General features: G+C 40.4%; 1 protein-coding gene across 4 annotated transcripts in view; it reads right to left on the bottom strand.

The window, feature by feature from the left end:
* stk33 (serine/threonine kinase 33) overlaps positions 1-20,526 on the bottom strand; it is a 247,047-nt gene that overhangs the window by 191,720 nt on the left and 34,801 nt on the right. The window contains exon 2 of one of the 4 annotated variants that reach the window (XM_063061886.1): positions 15,332-15,519. The exons of the other annotated variants lie outside the window; for them this stretch is intronic. The gene's annotated coding sequence lies outside the window, so the exon portion shown is untranslated. The remainder of the gene's footprint in view (positions 1-15,331; positions 15,520-20,526) is intronic. 4 annotated transcript variants of the gene reach the window in all.

Genomic DNA, 20,526 nt, shown 5'->3' with positions numbered 1-20,526 from the left:
AGGGAGTGGTGGTTGTCTCTCGGGGTCCAAGGAAGACTAAACATTGTGCAGTCATCTGTGGATACACATGTGGCTTCGGAGGCCGAAGGCCAAAGCACACGTGCAGTTGCAGGTTGGACATGGAATGGCGGTTGTTAGAACAGGTGCACACACAGCTTTGTGGCGTCAGTTTCGTGCCACTGCAAGGTGCTGATTTCGGTCATCCTCAAAGACAGATGCAGCTTTTCTGGTCAGGGCATGCCACGCAGCCCTGTCGGCTGCGGACTCCTCAAGTTGTCAAGGCTGGGGACTGCCCATTTGATGTACGATTTCAGATTGTCTTTGAATCTTTTTTTGGGGCGGCCCTGATTGCGACTACCATGCTCAAGCTCACCGTAGAGCAGCTGCCTGGGGATTCTTGTTTCACCCATGCAGATTACATGGCCAGTCTAGCGTAGCTGGGCCTGGAAGATCCTTGCCTCAATGCTTGTGATGTTGGCTCTGTCAAGGACTTCCTGCTTGGTGATTTGGTCCTGCCATCAAATCCTCATGAATGACTACAGAGAGCGCTTGTGAAACTGCTCCAGCTGTTTGATGTGCCTGTGGTACAGGGTCCAGGTTTCGCAGCCGTACAGGAGAGAGGTGAGGACCACAGCCTTGTACACCTTGAGCTTGGTTGAAAGCTGAATGTCCTTGTGCTCCAGAACTTTGACACGGAGTTTCCCGAGTGCCTGGCTAGCTTTCTGGATCCTTGCTATGATCTCTTTGTCAAGGGATCCATCACTGGAGATGGTGCTTCCTAGATACTTGAAGCTCTCCACATTCTTCAGGACAGTGTCGTCGATGATGATGCATGGCTGAAGAGGGTGACTGTTTGGTACAGGTTGTAGGAGAACTTCTGTCTTACCGAAGCTGATTGTCAGGCCAAACAGCTTTGAAGCTGCAGAGAACTTGTCGACAATCGTCTGCAGGTGGTTCTCCTGGTAGGCCATGAGGGCACAGTCATCAGCAAATGGGGAACAAAACAATAAATATCATGAGGACGTGTTACCTGGTTGCCAATTGTAATGCTTGTGGTACTGGGAAGCGGACTGGCTATGAATAACACACAAAAGACGAACAGATACAAACAAACATGCAGTTGTTTATTTTGATAGTAAGTCGTCTACCGAGAATGTGCTCTTACTTTACGTTCAGTACGTAACACACAGGGGAAGCTTGGCAGCAACCTGTAAGAATCAAAATATATATGAATACATAACAATTTTACCAAAAAATGTACAATTTGCTTTTATTTCAGCAGCCCCAAAAATTCACTTTTTCCTTCTAATGGGAAAATACATATTAGAAGCCCGTATCACGTAACAGAATATTTATATTAATCTCTTTTATAACGGGAAAGCACTAGGTTTAAAAGCTAATCAAAATGAAATGCTGCTGGATAAATTCTTGTGTTGATGTGTTGTGACTATGAAAAGGATATTGTTTTTGCCAATCAGTTCAAGATTTCTGATGCTCTATCAGAAGAAAAAGTCTACTTACAACTACAATGTTCATGCATTTCTATCCATTTGCCATCAGCCATTGTGCAGTCCCCACTTCCCAAAAGTGAATGCAACACACATCAAAGTTGCTGGTGAATGCAGCAGGCCAGGCAGCATCTCTAGGAAGAGGTACAGTCAATGTTTCAGGCCGAGACTCTTCGTCAGGACTAACTGAAGGAAGGGTTAGTAAGAGATTTGAAAGTGGGAGGGGGAGGGGGAGATCCAAAATGATAGGAGAAGACAGGAGGGGGAGGGATGGAGCCAAGAGCTGGACAGATCCGCCACAGAAAGTAGGATCGCCCAGTGGCCACACATTTTAATTCCACATCCCATTCCCATTCTGACATGTCTATCCACGGCCTCCTCTATTGTAAAGATGAAGCTACACTCAGGTTGGAGGATCAACACCTTATATTCCGTCTGGGTAGCCTCCAACCTGATGGCATGAATACTGACTTCTCAAACTTCCGCTAATGCCCCACCTCCCCCTCGTACCCCATCCATTATTTATTTTTATGCACACATTCTTTCTCTCACTCTCCTTTTTCTCCCTCTGTCCCTCTGACTATACCCCTTGCCCATCCTCTGGTTCCCCCCCCCCCTTGTCTTTCTCCCCTGACCTCCTGTCCCATGATCCTCTCATATCCCTTTTGCCAATCACCTGTCCAGCTCTTGGCTCCATCCCTCCCCCTCCTGTCTTCTCCTATCATTTTGGATCTCCCCCTCCCCCTCCCACTTTCAAATCTCTTACTAATCCTTCCTTCAGTTAGTCCTGACGAAGGGTCTCGGCCTGAAACGTTGACTGTACCTCTTCCTAGAGATGCTGCCTGGCCTGCTGCGTTCACCAGCAACTTTGATGTGTGTTGCTTGAATTTCCAGCATCTGCAGTATTCCTGTTGTTTGCGTCCCCAAAGTGAATGTTTCCTTTATAGACACCCAATTTTTATATCTCTGGACCGGGCAAAACTACTCCAGACAGCTCGCCTATTTAACAATGATGAAGGTCAATCTCTAGTTTTACTTACCTGTTCTGACAATGGATTAACTGAAGGCTATCTGCACAATGCAGGTTGTCATATCTCTGAATAAGTCTAAGCCAATAACTTCTATCACTTTCTCAGTATCTATTTTGTGGCTCTACTGTTAGACTGTAAAGGAGCTACACAATTTCAAACCACGATCATTATCGAGATTTACCTTTAACACCTACAATTTATCTGAAAACCACATCTTTAGGATAAAGTCAACAATAGGGCCAATTATACAAGTGGCTGCGAAAGTGACCCAAACCCTGAATGCTTTTTTGTCACGCCACCTCGGAAGATAGATGCCAAACTACTTCATTCACAATCCACTGGCGTGTGAAGTAGATGGCAAGTCTTTTGTCTTCCATCACTTTTCTTCTGGAGTAAAGCCAGCACCATGAGACAGCATTGTTTCCCCTAAAAATGCTAAGCAGTTCAAAAGACAAACAAAATAATGTTATTGTTTCTATTCCTGAAGACATAACCAAGCTATCAGTTTGCCATAGTTTGTAGATGATATAACTGAAACCACTGCCCCCTTACCAGGCTTCTATAGAAACCTGGCTCGATAGCACTCTGCTAACAGCCACTGGATCTCAGCGTGAGAAAGCCACCTTTCTTGAACTCTGTATGTCTATGGTCGGTATGACTTGGGTCCCACCAAACCAGAACATTGGGATGTTTTGACCACCCGAACACTGACCTGAGCGATTACTGTATAAGTACTGCCCACATGCAATTATCTGTCAGCAAGAAGTAACAGATGATACACCATTTACTAATGTCAGCTTAATCAAACAATTATTAAAAGAAAAAGAAAAAAAAATAGAGCCCATTATAATTTAAACCAGTTTAAGTGCACACAGGGTTGGAGCTCATATCTTCCAAAAGCTAGATGTGTCCCTTGGTCACGGCACCAACTCCTCATCACCAACCAGCAGTAGAACGTCCCATCCTGGACTCCATCCAATCACGCATTCCATAAGACCGTAAGATATAGGAGCAGAGGTAGGCCATTTGGCCCATTGAGTCTGCTCCGCCATTCAATTATGGGTTGATCCAATTCTTCCAGTCATCCCCACTCCCCTGCCTTCTCCCCATACCCTTTGATGCCCTGGCTAATCAAGAACCTATCTGTCTCTGCCTTAAATGCACCCAGTGACTCGGCCTCTACGGCTACTCATGGCAACAAACTCCACAGATTTACCACCCTCTGACTAAAGTAATTTCTCCACATCTCTATTCTAAATGGACGTCCTACAATCCTGAAGTCATGCCCTCTTGTCCTAGACTCCTCAACCATGGGAAATAACTTTGCCATATCTAATCTGTTCAGGCCTTTTAACATTCAGAATATTTCTATGTTATCCTCCTCATTCTCCTACACTCGAGGGAATACAGCCCAAGAGATGCAATCGTTCCTCATACGTTTACCCTTTCATTCCTGGAATCATTCTCGTGAATCTTCTGTGAACCCTCTCCAATGTCAGTATATCCTTTCTAAAATAAGGAGCCCAAAACTGCACACAATACTCCAAGTGTGGTCTCACTTATACAGCCTCAACATCACATCCCTGCTCTTATATTCTATACCTCTAGAAATGAATGCCAAAATTGCATTCGTCTTCTTCACCACTGACTCAATCTGGAGGTTAACCTTTAGGGTATCCTGCACAAAGACTCCCAAATCCCTTTGCATCTCTGCATTTTGAATTCTCTCCCCATCCAAATAATAGTCTGCCCGCTTACTTCTTCCACCAAAGTGCATGACCATATACTTTCCGACATTGTATTTCATTTGCCACTTCTTTGCCCACTCCGCTAAACTACCTAAGTCTCTCTGCAGGCTCTCTGTTTCCTCAACACTACTCGCTCCTCCACCTATCTTTGTATAATTGGCAAATTTTGTCACAAATCCATTAATCCCATAGTCCGTATCATTGACATACACAGTAAAAAGCAGCAGACCAACACCGACCCCTGTAGATTCTAGTTGGATCGAATCCTATAGCTGTCTCTCCTAATCTTCTTCTTTCTCCATCTCCTGCCAAAAGACCACAACCCCCACCAATGTCCATCACAAAACCCTCTCTGCCAAGCTTTCTCTAGAACCCGCTCCCAACGATTGGCAGACTCAACATTCCTAAGTTAAACATCACAGCCCCTTATCTTTACCTGAAACCCAAACACTAATAGCTGCACACACTGATTCTACATAAAGCTATTAAATGATATACCCTACAGCATTAGCAGTAAAAATTGTAACCAGGGCATTACACAACCTTGTCACATTCCTGGGTATTTTTGACAACATGTAGTAGATTTACAATTATTTGTTTAGTGTTGACATTTTCAAGACAATATTTCTCATAAAAATCAGTGTACAAGATGCCTGTATGATAAATGTAATGAACCACATATCCAATGGTTTTGCAACACCTTTTGTCATGAAAGATACAAATAGTGTGCGTCTGTTAAGGCAGCTTCCACATTTGGGAAGTGGGCTCTGCACAATGGCTGATGGCAAGTGTATAGAAATCTATGGATATAGAGGTTCATGGTGAAACTCAGCAGCATCAGTTGCAGAATGACATTTATAACTTTGCGAGCCTCTTACTAACTGTATTTGTTAGTTCCACAAATATACCTAGCAAAGTTTCTCCTGGCTGTCATAGGAAACAGAAATCTGAGTACCCAATATCCAAAGCAATTACTATCCACCATCACTATCTCAAGTGTTATGAATGAAAGTCATTTTGAAGATTCATGTTTACAGGGCACCTTCCTCATTGGAACACTATCATAGGCAAAGTAAGCATGAACACACACAATTTGCACTGGACTAAATGTTCACTATGAGAAAATTGTAATATCTGTATCTTGCATGTTTTTTTTGCATTGATGTGGATCTGCATAATAATAGATTAGCAAAAGAAGAATTGCAGAAGATAGCAGCGTTGGAGGGAAAGATTTCAGAAGGCAAGAATGCGATTTAGAAAATTATATTGTTGGCATTTACAGAGGATTTCTTTAAGAGAACAGTATTAATAATTTATTACCCAACTACTCTGTAAGATAACTTAAGTTTCCTCATCGCTTTGTTGCAAGCTTCCCTCTTCATGCTACACCAACGCTTCGAATTTTAATAACTACACTCACTTGGAGAAGTCGTCAAAATGATTCTTATTCTTCAAGCAAAATACACATGAATTCTAATTTACTTAACTGAATCTGATCTATCATTTTGAATAACATGTTCTTGCTGCATACTTTTCAAAATGGAGAGGTTTTTCAATTAAGTACTTTCTCCAAATAAACTACTTAGTAATGCACCTCTAGCATCGTACAGCTAAATTACAGGGAACAAGAGTACCCAAGCGTAAAGCACAATTTGTGGTGTATTAATCTATTTCAGTCTTGGCACCTTATATCACCTTTAATTCACTGGGCAGATATTGAAAACAAATAGTTTGGCTGATCTCTTCCTGAACAATACCCAATAGTACCTGGAAACTTATGCCTGTAGGAACCTAATCACTAGCTTATCCCCAAGTTTTATCACTGAAATAAACCGTGTAAACCAAAACAATTTCATGCATCAATATAGCTGTTTCATATGAAAGCAGATATTACTTTATAAACACTCATTGATCACCTATAGCTTTGTAAACAGGATAAAAGGTAAAATGCAGATCTGAGATAAATGAACATTAGAGAATTACAACTTCAACTAGATGGGATGACTGCACACTGAACAACTCATTAATGGATAAAGTGACAGCAAATCAGTGGAAGGTACACAAATAGAAACTTAACACAGGTCTACTTCCCAAACATGAAATAGCCAGGGCTGACTTAAATAGTAAGAGACAAGAAAGAAAAAGCATCCACAAATGAAATGCTACTGGGAGAAATATAAACAGCCCAGATCAAAATGTTGACTGTTTATTTCTCCTTCATAGATGCTACCTGAATTGCTGAGTTCCTCCAACATTTTGTGTGTGTTGCTCAAGATTTCCAGCATCTGCAGTATCTCTTGTGTGTAAGAGTCAGGCACCTCTTTTTGTGAAAACATAAATTGGTTTATTATTTTCACATGAATTGAGGTACAGTGGAAAAACTTGTCCATACAGGTCAATTCATTACAATGATGCATTGAGGTAGCACAAGGTAAAACAATAACAATGCAGAATTAAGTGTTAAGTTACAAAGTACAGTACAGGTACATAGGAAGATGCAGGGTCATAATGAGGTAGACTGTGAGGTTGAGAGTCCATCTTATCATACGAGGGAAATCTTCAATAGCATAACAGTGGGATAGAAGCTGCCTATGAGCCTGGTGCTATAAAGACAGAAAATGCTAGGAACACACAGCAGGTCAGGCCACATCTACACAGGAAAAGAAATAGGTTTAACCTTTTAGTTAACAACCTTCCAACAGCACTGGGAAGGAGACAAAAGAAACTACAGGGAAGGTGGGGAGTGGATAAAACTACGATGACCATGGGAATAAGCTGTAAACAAGGTTATCTCGTCAGTAAGTGAATTGTGGCAGCGTGAGAATCAGAACATTAACAAACAAATATAGGAGGTGTGAAGACATGCCTGATCAGGTGCTGCAGGAACAAAAATCAAAAACATGGGTGAAAGAAAGAACAAAGTTACAGCCAATATCACAAATGGTCAACTACTCAGACAAAAATCAAATTACTTTAAGTTGTAGAATTATAATATTAAGTTCAGAGGCTGCAAAGGAACCAGACAAAAAAATGAGGTGATTTTCCTAAAGCTTGCATTGGGCCTCATTGTAACAGTCAGGAGTCAACCATAGACTGCTAAATCAGAGTGGGAGGGGAATAGAGAACTAAAGAGGCAGGTAATGGGAAAGCTCAGGGTTGCCCTTGTGGACCATGCGCAGGTGATCCACAAAGCAATCATCGAATCTGCAATTGATTTTTCCAGTGCGAGGGAAACATCTTAAATACTAAATGCATTAGATTGCACATTACATTAGATTGGGAAAAGGGCAACTGAATTACTGCCTCACCTAGAAAAGAATGTTGGGGCACTGGAGAGTGGTAAAGGAAGAGATGAATGTACAAGTGTTGCATTGACCGAAGCTGCAGTGGTAAACGTCAGAAGAGGAGGGGCAGGTGGGAATGGAAGAATGGACTAAACACAGAAAGTTCTGTAGATGTTGGAAATCTTGAGCAACACACACAAAATACTGGAGCACTTATACTGAGGACCAAGAACTCAGTAATTCGGGAAACATCTGTAGGGGGGAATAAACAATCAATATTTCAGGACAAGACCCTTGATACGACTGGAAAGGAAGGGGGCACATTCCTCGTCCTTACCTACCACCACCCCATGGACCTCCATATCCAGCACATCATTCTTTGTAACTTCCACTATCTATAACAGGACCTTCCACTAAATACATCCTTCTCTCCATCCCCTTTCTGTTGGAATCACTCTGTTCATGACTCTTTTGTCCTCTCATCCCTTCACACCGATCTTTCTCTTGGCACTTAAACTGCAAGCATGAATAATGATACACCTGTCCATACACCACCATTTGGGGCCCCAACAGTCCTTCCAGGTGAGGCAACACTTCGACCTGCAAGTCTGCTGGGGTCATCTATGGAACCCGATGTGGGCTCCTCTACATTGGTGTAACCTGACACAGATTCAAGAACTGCTTCACTCTGTCCACCACTAAAGACAGAATCTCTTCATGACCATCCATTTCAATTCCACTTCTCATATCTGTCCTTCGCTTCCTATACTACCATGATGAAGCAAAACTAGAGTTAGAGGAGCAACACTTCATATTCAGCCTGGATGGCATGAACATTTATTTCTCCAATTTCCAGTTACTTGTCCCTCCTTCCATTCTTCACTTTTTATTTGTCATTGTGGTTACATTCTCACCCCTTCTCTTCTCCTCACCTATGCATCTACCTGTTTTCCTTCCTTCTTCAATGGTCCACTGTCCTCTCTTATCAGATTCCTTCTTCTTCAGCTCTTTACTTATTCCATCTATTCTCTCCCAGCTCCTTACTTCGTTCCCCGTCCCTCACCTACCCACCTTCCCTCACACCTGGCTTTACCTATTACCTGCTAGCTTGTACGCTTTTCACCTTCCCCCCACTTTCTTATTCTGGGCTCTTTTCCCTTCATTTCCAGACCTAATAAAGGGTCTTGGCCTGAAACATTGACTGTGTATTCCCCTCCGTAGATGCTGCCTGACTTGCTGAGTTCCTCCAGCATTTTGTGTTTGTTGTAAGATGGCAGCACGTTTGGATGCAGGAGGGGGCTAGCCAAAGGTGTTTTTTTTAATTTGTTAAATGTGTTTTTTATTATAGCAATACTGGACTCCAGGAACTTTGGGTGCTTCAGGTCTACATGAGCTGCTCATTGAGTGGAGTAGCTGGCCAGCGTGTCAGAGGAGCCGGATTGGGTTTGGAGGAACTGCCTGCTACTCAAAGGCATCAGAGTTGGTGTGCAAAGGTGGCATGCAGTGTAACCATGAGTGATTGCCTTGGATGTTTCTCTTGTGATCGCAAACCCGTTAAGACATAAATATTGTAAGATGCCGCAGGGTGGTTTGGTAGCGTGACAGAGGATAGGAAATCTGCATAGCCTCAGTTGTAGCTAGAACTAGGTGTCAAGCCACGGAGTTTCCTGCTGCTGCAATCCAGAAGAGGTGACACCACAGGTGGTGCAGCATGCTGTCTGACCTCTTCCATCAGAGCTTCCTTCCAGCGTTCAATCAGTGAAATACCGGACTGGATTGCAGTGCCGGAAGCTGCACCATCAATATGCAGGACATGTCGCTCAGGGTCCTGGGCCATACGTGGTTTTTTACTCACTATTTTGAATGTGTGGTGTATGTTTTGCACCTTGGCCCCAGAAGAACACTGTTTCATTCACCTGTATTCATGTATGGCTGAATGATTATTAAGCTTGATTTGATTTGGTACCTGGTAAAATGCAGAAAGGGCAGTAGATGAGAATATGTACCTGATGATGCAATATCATTGAAAGGTGCCAAATGCAAAGAATTATTTGTTGAATGTGGAAGTTTACAGTAGATTTGCAGATTTTTTTTCATTGTTGCTACGTTCCACTCATTCTGCACTTTGCTGATACAATATATACATCAGAAATTTAGATGTGGTATAAAATACATGTGAAAAATAAAAAGGCAAAACTACAGCAAATGCTGGAAATCTGAAATTATAAAATAATATTTATGGAGGGAAAATAGAATTAATGTTTCAATTGATGTTTAAATCTGGTGTCATTATTTCCAAAATTTGCTGATTTTATTACATCTTAAATACAAATCCCATTTCCAGAAAAGTTGGGATATTTTCCAAAATGCAGTAAAAACAAAAATCTGTGATATGTTAATTCACGTGAACCTTTATTTAACTGACAAAAGTACAAAGAAAAGACTTTCAATAGTTTTACTGACCAACTTAATTGTATTTTGTAAACATATACAAATTTAGAATTTGATGGCTGCAACACGCTCAACAAAAGTTGGGACAGAGTTAAAATAAGATTGAAAAGTGCACAGAATATTCAAGTAACACCTGTTTGGAAGACTCCACATTAAGCAGGCTAATTGGTAGCAGGTGAGCTATCATGACTGGGTATAAAAGTAGCGTCCATCAAAGGCTCAGTCTTTGAAGGCAAGGATGGGTCGTGGCTCACCCCTTTGTGCCAAAATTCATGAGAGGATTGTTAGTCAGTTCAAAAGGAACATTTCTCAACGCCAGATTGCAGAGAATGTCGGTCTTTCAACATCCACAGTACATAATATTGTGAAAAGATTCAGAGAATTCAGAGACATGTCAGTGCGTAAAGGGCAAGGTCGGAAACCACTGTTGAATGCACGTGATCTTCAAGCCCTCAGGCAGCATTGCCTAAGAAACCGTCATGCTACTGTGACAATTATAGCCACCTGGGCTCAGGAGTACTTCGGAAAACCATTGTCACTCAACACAGTCCGTCGCTGCATCCAGAAATGCAACTTGAAATTGTATTACGCAAGGAGGAAGCCATACATCAACTCTATGCAAAAACGCCGGTGAGTTCTCTGGGCCCAAGCTCATCTCAGATGGACTGAAAGACTGTGGAACCGTGCGCTGTGGTCAGATGAGTCCACATTTCAGCTAGTTTTCAGAAAAAACAGGTGTCAAGTTCTCTGTGCCAAAGATGAAAGCGACCATCCAGATGGTTATCAGCGAAAGTTGCAAAAGCAGCATCTGTGATGGTATGGGGGTGCATCAGTGCCCACGGCATGGGTGAGTTGTATGTATGTGAAGGTACCATTGACTCTGAGGCGTATATTATGATTTTAGAGAGACATATGTTGCCATCAAGGCGACGTCTCTTCCCGGGACATCCATGCTTATTTCAGCAGGACAATGCCAGACCACATTCTGCACGGGCTACAACAGCGTGGCTTTGTAGACACACAGTGCGTGTGCTTGACTGGCCTGCTGCCAGTCCAGATCTATCTCCTATTGAAAATGTATGGCGCATCATGAAGAGGAGAATCAGACAACGGAGACCACGGACTGTTGAGCAGCTGAAGTCTTATATCAAGCAAGAATGGACAAAATTTCCAATTACAAATCTACTACAATTAGTATCCTCAGTTCCAAAACGATTAAAAAGTGTTATTAAAAGAAAAGGTGATGTAACACAATGGTAAACATGCCTCTGTCCCAACTTTTGTTCAGCGTGTTGCAGCCATCAAATTCTAAATTTGTGTATGTTTACAAAATACAATTAAGTTGGTCAGTAAAACTACTGAAAATCTTTTCTTTGTACTTTTGCCAGCTAAATAAATGTTCACATGAATTAACATATCACAGATGTTTGTTTTTATTGCATTTTGGAAAATATCCCAACTTTTCTGGAAATGGGGTTTGTATATTTGAGGTTCAACAACAATTAATGGTTCTAGATATGGGATGGTTGTCTAATGCTCTTATGCTCACTGTAATGAATGGAGATTTATTTCTATATGCACAAACCAAATCATCTTTTGAAAAGCCTGCTGTTATCATAAGGCAAGGTAACTAAAGCAAGAACAACTATATAAACTGACATTTAATTTGATGAATTCCTAAAATCTCTATCATTTCATCCAACATAACAATTTCACAAAATTATTTCAAAGATATTTCAAATATGAAACAGAGGCACATGTACATTGAGTACAAGAGAAGTTAACACAACATGGAATTATGCTACTATAATGAAAATCTATTTCTAATAATGGGTGCTTATTACGGAACTTTGATGTACATCTTGTTTTCAAACTACTCAGTAATTTGTTGCAGGAAGATGTAAGCCTTACACAAAATCTGTTCAATGATAACTCAGATTGAGTTATTCAGATGGCTACAACAGCAGTCAAAAATGGTGGTAAAACTCTCTCCATTTGACAGAAGCAATGTTTGATGCTTTAAGATATTCCAGGTTACTGGAAATAACAGACAAAGGTATTGAATAGGATGAATTATACATCTGTCCAGGCCTGTTATTCAACTGGTATTGGAATTAAAGTAAAATAATAGGTAAAAATTTTCTGCTGCAGCTTATGATAGATAAGCTACTGAATGTCCACATACACAAAATGCTGGAGGAACTCAACAGGCCAGGCAGCATCTATAAAAAAGAGTACAGTCAACGTTTCGGATTGAAACCCTTTGGCAGGCTTGGAGAAAAAAAGCTGAGGAATAGATAGGGGGAGGGGAGAGAGAAACGCCAGGCAATAGGTGAAACTTGAAGAGGGAGGGATGAGGTAAATAGCTGGAAAGTTGATTGGTGAACATAGAATAGTACAGCACATTACAGGCCCTTCAGCCCACAATGTTGTGCCGACCCTCAAACCCTGCCTCCCATATAACCCCCCACCTTAAATTCCTCCATATACCTGTCTAGTAGTCTCTTAAATTTCACTAGTGTATCTGCTTCCACCACTGACTCAGGCAGTGCATTCCACGCACCAACCACTCTCCGAGTGAAAAAACCTTCCTCTAATATCCCCCTTGAACTTCCCATCCCTTACCTTAAAGCCATGTCCTCTTATATTGAGCAGTGGTGCCCTGGGGAAGAGGCGCTGGCTATCCACTCTATCTATTCCTCTTAATATCTTGTACACCTCTATCAAGTCTCCTCTCATCCTCTGTCTCTCCAAGAGTAAAGCCCTAGCTCCCTTAATCTCTTATCATAATCCATACTCTCTAAACCAGACAGCATCCTGGTAAATCTCCTCTGTACCCTTTCCAATGCTTCCACATCCTTCCTATAGTGAGGCGACCAGAACTGGACACAGGACTCCAAGTGTGGCCTAACCAGAGTTTTACAGAGCTGCATCATTACCTCGCGATTCTTAAACTCTATCCCTTGATTTATGAAACCTAACACCCCATAAGCTTTCTTAACTACCCTATCTACCTGGCAACTTTCAGGGATCTGTGGACATGTACCCCCAGATCCCTCTGCTCCACCACACTACCGAGTATCCTGCCATTTACTTTGTACTCTGCCTTGGAATTTGTCCTTCCAAAGTGTACCACCTCACACTTCTCCGGGCTGAACTCTATCTGCCACTTCTCAGCCCACTTCTGCATCCTATCAACGTCTCTCTGCAATCTTCAACAATCCTCTACACTATCTACAACACCACCAACTTTTGTGTCGTCTGCAAACTTGCCAACCCACCCTTCTACACCCACATCCAGGTCGTTGATTGGTGAGAGAGACAAAAGACCATGGCAGAAAGAAAAGGGGGAAGGAGCACCACAGGGAGCCGATGGGCAGGCAAGGAGATGAGATGAGAGAGGGAAAAGGGGATGGAAAATGGTGAAAGAGACTGAGTGTGGGGAGCGTTGCCAGAAGTCTGAAAAATCAATGTTCATGCCGGCAAGCTAGAGACTACCGAAATGGAATACAAGGTGTTGTTCCTACAGCCTAAGTGTGGCCTCATCACGAAAGTAGAGGAGACCATGGATGGACATATCAGAACGGGAATGGGAAGTGGAATTAAAATGGGTGGCCGCTGGGAGATCCCGCTTTTTCTGGTGGACGGAGCATACTTGCTCGGCTAAGCCTCTCCCAATCTATATCAGGTCTCACCGATATACAGGAGACCACACTGGGAGCACCAGACACAGTATATGACCCACAGACTCACAGGTGAAGTGTCACCTCACCTGGAAGGACTGTTTAGGGCCCTGAATGGTAGTGAGGGAGGAGGTGTAGGGGCAATCATATACTTGTTCTGCTTGCAAGGATTAGTGCCAGGAGGGAGATCAGTGGGGTGGGACAAATGGACAAGGGAGTCGGAAATCAGAAAGTGTTGGGGGGGGGGAGCAAAAGATGTGCTTCTCCCAGCATGATCTTCCAGTAGCCACTCATTTTAATACCACTTCCCATTCCAACATGTTTATCCGTGGCCTCCTCCACCGTTGTGATGAGGCCACACTTAGGTTGGAGGAACAACACCTTATATTCCGTTTGGGTAGCCTCCAGCCTGATGGCATGAATATCAATTTCGAAAAACATCCGGTAATGCCTCTCACACCCTCTCTCCTTCACCATTTCCCATCCCCTTTTCCTTTTCTCACCTCATTTCCTTGCCTGCCCATCACCTCCCTCTGGTGCTCCTCCACCCTTTTCATCCTTCCATGGTCTTCTATCTCTTTCACCAATTAACTTCCCAGCAATTTACTTCATTCCTCCCCCTTCAGGTTTCACCCATCATCTTGTGTTTCTCTCTCTCCTCCCCCCACATTTTAAATCTACTCCTCAGCTCTTTTTCTCCAGTCCTGCTGAAGGGTTTTGGCCTGAAACATTGACTGTACTCTTTTCCATAGATGCATCCCCGCCTGCTGAATTCCTCCAGCATTTTGTGTCTTTTTCTTGGATTTCCAGCATCTGCAGATTTTCTCTTATTTGTGAATGTTCACATATATTGATGCCAAATAGAATAAAAACTACAAAAAAAACATATTTTCAGAAGACGGCAGATCAGACAAATTCTCTTCCATAAGAACTGAGCAAATATTCAAGCAACCACAAATAATAGCAGTCATATGGAATGAATGTAGCAGTATTGTTTTAAGCAAAAGTATTAAGTATTTTAAGTTAATGTAGTAATATTATGTTCATATTATAGTAAAATCTACTATCATTTGATAGCGAGGATGTTCATCACAGCATTTTATAAAAGCCAGGCATCGACGAAGCCAATATTCTGTGTACACATAATGACCCATAAATCAGAAACAGAACAAAAGAAACTTAAATAAAATTAAGAAATCAGATATAATACCTGCAACATACATCAAAGTTGCTGGTGAACGCAGCAGGCCAAGCAGCATCTATAGGAAGAGGACTGGTCCTGACGAAGGGTCTCGGCCTGCTGCGTTCACCAGCAACTTTGATGTATGTTGCTTGAATTTCCAGCATCTGCAGAATTCCTGTTGTTTGAGATATAATACCTGAATTATTTCAGAATATTAAAAAAGTTTATCTCTTAAATTTAAGAGAGCACTAACCTGTTGGTTTGAGCTTTTGTTTTACTTATTAGACAGGATCAAGAACAAATGCAATTATGTTAATTATTATTTGTGAACACTAAATGTTATGTTCAGTTACAACACAAGAATAAAACAAATGTAGCACAAGTTAGAATGCCCATATCTTGCACGTTGCCCAAAATTCGACACAGAACAATGGCGCTCTCACCACAGGCAACAGCAAATGTGGCATCTGGAAGTTCCTGGCCTTTTTCTGACTATGCTCTACAGCTGGACACTATATAGCTTATTATCATTCTCCAACATTTATGCCGAATAATCTACTCTTACGTCATATGGCACGTTAGATCCAGTGCGGAATTCAAGAGCCCAATCATTTGAATTAGAGTTTTAATCCTGTAGGATGAAGAAGGGAAAAGGGTGAAATGTTTACTTATGTTTTGTTTCACAATTTTCATTTATCTACATGAAGGCAATTGATGTTTTTGTTTTCTTTTAGCAAAGTAAAACATTAACTATATCCTTAGCAACTTACATTCTCTTCCTGTCAAATAATGCACTCTCACTGTGAGTGCTTGCATCATAAAGGCTGCTTCAGTGTCACTCTAGTCATATGAGGTCACTAACTAACAAATACACATTAAATAGCATAGAGAGCTTGGCCATCAGTAGACCTCTTCGAAATTTCTTTTTTCACAATAAACCGTCAGGAAATTAGTCAACATATGTTTTAAAGATCCCCGTCGCTACTCAGATAGAGCTCAAAAGAGCCCAAGTAAACATTAATATCCAGCAGTTTTACCAGATTTGACAATAGTATTCTGCTGAATTTACCAGTGGAAGTGAAACAGCTTGCAAGGGTGGTCATTTAATTGTTCCATTTGGTATCATCTACATTATATACCAAGTTCATCATAGATTTAAACAATTCTAATAAGCAATCTAGGTCATTTGGATGTATGTTTCTGTGGAATATGCAACATAATTAGATTTCATGTTTACAAAAGCTGCTCAGAATGATGCATAGTTTGTCTGGCTTCTTTGTATCGAGCTCAAATACATCAACCTTACTGGTCCAATATGAGATGACTAAAGTCGCGTCATTCATTGCAAAAAAACTGAAACCAATTTGCACAGCCTTAATTTCTTAGGTATAATACGTGTGCACAGTGGTAGTTTAACTAATAACTTACCAAAGATCCATAACAGGTCCATGATTTGACCTGCAGTATAATGTATTAGTAACTTTTGAGTCATACCAGTAACTAGGAAACAAGTAGTTGCTACCTGCATCAATAAAAATATATTTGCTTCTACATGAGACTCAGAGAAAGTGAATTGAAATTGTTTTCACTTAAATTACAATTCCATGTCTTCTTTCTGTTAGTTTTGAAGATATCTAGGTGTTGAAACCAACACTAAGATATCTTCCAACTTATCTTGCCCAATCACTATTGTAGCCCCATCTCTCAAATAGACAACCTACAATATTTCCAAGAAAAGTTCACAAATTTTACAAAAAACATAAAAATTATACAACAATACAGAACGTCATCTGAATAAGTAAATTTAATCCATAAATACATTATTCAATAACTATATAACAGTAAGAAAATCAAAATGTTTCTGGTTTGCATAAAACCTTATAAATATTAAGAAATTCTCCAATCTTCCAGAGAATAGACTATTACTAGAAGCAAAAGTAATGATTTCCATTCATATAATTCATAGAAAATTTCAAAGATTCAAATTACATTTATGATCAAAGAATGTATAAATTATACACCTTGAAATTTGTCTGCTTATAGGCAGTCACAAAGTAAGAAACTCAAATAACCCAATTTTAAAAAAGACCAAAAACCACTGGTCAGAAAAACAGAGATAAAAAAGCACACTGTGCAAGCAACTGAAGCAAGCCAGCATCCCAAACCAGACGGAGACCCAGGTCTGCTCCTGGAGCAGCCAGAATAGACCCAAGCCAAGCCTTGGTTCCCAGTGTTCACACCAGCAGGGCAGAAACGCACAGCAGCCAGATCAGTTCACAGCCTCATGGAGAAAGGAATGAACATTCACGAGAGTGTGAGAAAAATCAGCCTGACCCTTGCCTCTGTACCTGATGCTCTGCCTTCCAGGCTATCTGTGCTGGTGTTTAAATTGACCAAGCACCAAGTTCCAAGACACGGATCCAAATTCCCCGAAATGCCTGGGCCAAAGCCATTTTCAATTTCACCAACTCAGCTCAGTGCCTGGAGCAATTCAACTTTACACCCGGGTCAAGTGGAAGGGCATCGAAACTCTTCTGCATTGATGCCTCTCCAAATCGCTCACTCCATCTCCAGCAGCGATACAAACTCTGTCTGTCTACAGCTGAAACATACTGCACCTCACGATGCTCCAGCAAGGCTCATCCCCCAAACCAGACTCATCTACACTGATCTCCTCACCGTCTGTGGCAATACCTCACCACAATTTGCTTCAACAAGGTGTTATAAGTAATGTTTCTAGTCCAATCTCTTGCCTTATGATTTAGCAGATAAGCTGTCACATATCGTCAGTAGCGTCATCTTAAATCGAAATGATGATGGTACTCCCAAGATTACTCAATAATAGGATTACTTGACAAATAGAAATTTGTTTATTATTACAGCCTTTGTTTACTCTCCATAAGTGTATGCTTGCAGCAATTCTACAGCCTCTTAGTGGCAGTGTTTTGGAACACATGCTTCAGCAAATTACTGAACTACTGTAAGCAACTGAGCCATAAGTTAGTATTCAGCAGATATGAAATGCTCAGTCATTTTTTCCACTTTAATACAGCCTAATGCTACCTGGATAGTTATTAACTAACTTTAACCAAGTATCACTAAATAAATTTTTAAAAAAACAAACCTAAAATCAAAGGAGTTATAGAAAATCCTTTATGTTAAGCCTTTAACAATATTATTATTGCACTGCCATTTCATTAGCCACTATTTTTAACAGGCATTATACTTAGCAGCAGCTTCATTAAAGCATCCCCAATGTCCAAATATAAACCCCAATCTTCCTATCAACTACATCTAACCAGCTTCTGCTTGTAATCTCACGATTCAACTTAAAAAAGTTGTTTATTCTTAAGAAGTTGGAATCCACTCATCCTAAGCTATTAGGACAAATTCCTGATTAAATTAGTTTTTTTGAAACATGTTCTATGTAAAAGACAATCAGCAGTTGTATTATACCTACATTTCCAGAAGGCAAAATATAAAAGCTCTTGTTGCAGGACATAACACGTTGGCAAGGACAAAAGTGGTTAGCTAACGGGATGTATAAATGGGTCTTTGGTTGGCAAGATGTAATGTCACAGGAACTGGTGCTGGGGGTTCAATTTCTAATAGTATACATAAATGACTTGGATGACTGCACAAAGTACAACATTAAATAAGTTGATGACAAAGAGAAATGTGAAAGTAAATTAAACTGGATCTGAGCATAACAATACAGAGAAATTAAATGAGTGGACAAAAATCTAGAAAATGGAGAACACTATGAAAGCATGTGAAATTGTCCACTTTGGCATGAAGATAAAACAAAAGTATGTTATCAAATTGGTGCTAGTTTACAGAGTCCCAAGATACAAAGGGATCTAGGTGCTTGAGTACAAGACTTGCAAAAGGCACAGCAAGTTAGTAGTGAAACTAAAAGAATGTTAACACTTATTACAAGAAGAAGGGAACACAAAAGTAGTGAGATGCTCTCCTTAGTGATTTGTTTCTGCGTGTGATGGGTATTCAGGCGAATATGTTTTGCCAAACTCATTTTCTAAATGCAGCAGCTGCCACTTGTGAGATCAAACACTGAAAATAAACAACTAGTGTACGTCTTCTGGTCATAAACAGGGACCAGTCCCCAGGTCTTAAAATGTAAACTGCAAGCAGTAATCAGCATGAAGTTAAAAAGACAGCTTTGCAAACAAACTCTGTATAGACCATCAATTTGCTGGCTCACACCATGAGGCTAACTGCTGGAGAGATGCAGCTAAGACAATGAGTTATTTGATTTAGCTTGTTGAAAACAGACAATGCTGACTAAATTGCTTAATTCAAGGAAGCTTGTAGACTAGATGGAAATAAACACTTGGCATATCAATAACTGATCTATTAATGCTGGAAGTTGTATGAACTCAAAGAATTTAGTTTTACAGCAGTAATTGAGGTCTATCTCTCCAAAAAGCTTTCAGACAGTTTGTGTAAAAAGAATAGCTGAAGAAATATGTTTGAATTCACCCAAGTGGCAAAGAAAAAAGTTTACAAATATAGATAGCAGTTCAAGCTTCTTAGGAATGAGGTAAGGAATATCAGGAAACAATGAAGAAACAAAGGTTGAACTAGAACCAATTCCTCTAGTTTTGATTTCTGTGACAGACGATTCATTCATCTGCATCTTTGGTCTGTCTTTTTAGTTGATAGGAATTGTACCTACGTTTTGGAAATCCCTTGTGTTTTAGAAATGGTTTGTAATTTGGAAATACATAAGACAGAATTCCTCTGTAGTTTTAAATGTGTTTTAACAAAATTGTTTGGATTTAAACATGTATCACTGAAAATAAAATAATTGTGTTTTAAACTACTTTGCAAGTGGAAAGTAGCTTCTTCATGGTAGGGAGAGGGGACCCACCACTTGAAACTCGCTATGGAGAACAAAAAGGGAAGCGAACTTGTCCTTGAAAATTGGGTCATTACAGTACATAACCTCCCTTTAGTGAGAGTACTTATGACTATTTATTAATGGATAGGGCTTAAGGTCTGCTTTTCCGTCTAGAATTTCACAGTCAGCAAATCAAATAGCATCACATGCAGATACTGTAAATTTAGATGGCAATAGCAGATTAAAATTGTAATAAAAAATTTTTACATAAGGAATTTACATTGAATGACTTATGGGCATAAGGTGACTGATGCAATTTACTTTGAATACACCAGATACAGATCAGAAAAATTGTGGGAAATAAAGTGTACACACTCGCACAAAATCAGCGATGGAGAATTTTGATAAAATTACAAGGATAAAGAAAATAATAATGTTGCACTAGCTGCAAAGAAACAGAAACAATAAATGAGACCAATGACAATTATTGCAAAAGTGTTTTGGGAGCATCCCTTTCATCTGCTGAGTATGGGAAAGTACTAATGCATTTCCAAATGAATCAAATTCCATTAATTCATCATCTAGCAAAAGAAGACAACGAATCCAAGTCATCACTGCAATTGCAATGACACATTAAATACAATTTGGCTTATGAACCACTATTAAGAAATAAAAATTGAATACAGGATATATATTTTATCCCAACCACCATCTTCATGCTTGATCCTCATAATTGAGAAAATTTAATGTGATTATTATTGTGGTCAGTAAACCTGA

Source organism: Mobula hypostoma, chromosome 11 (assembly GCF_963921235.1).
Source record: "Mobula hypostoma chromosome 11, sMobHyp1.1, whole genome shotgun sequence".
In the NCBI taxonomy this organism is placed as follows: domain Eukaryota; kingdom Metazoa; phylum Chordata; class Chondrichthyes; order Myliobatiformes; family Myliobatidae; genus Mobula; species Mobula hypostoma.
Note: the sequence above shows the minus strand (reverse complement) of the source record. Positions and strands in the feature narration are given on the sequence as shown.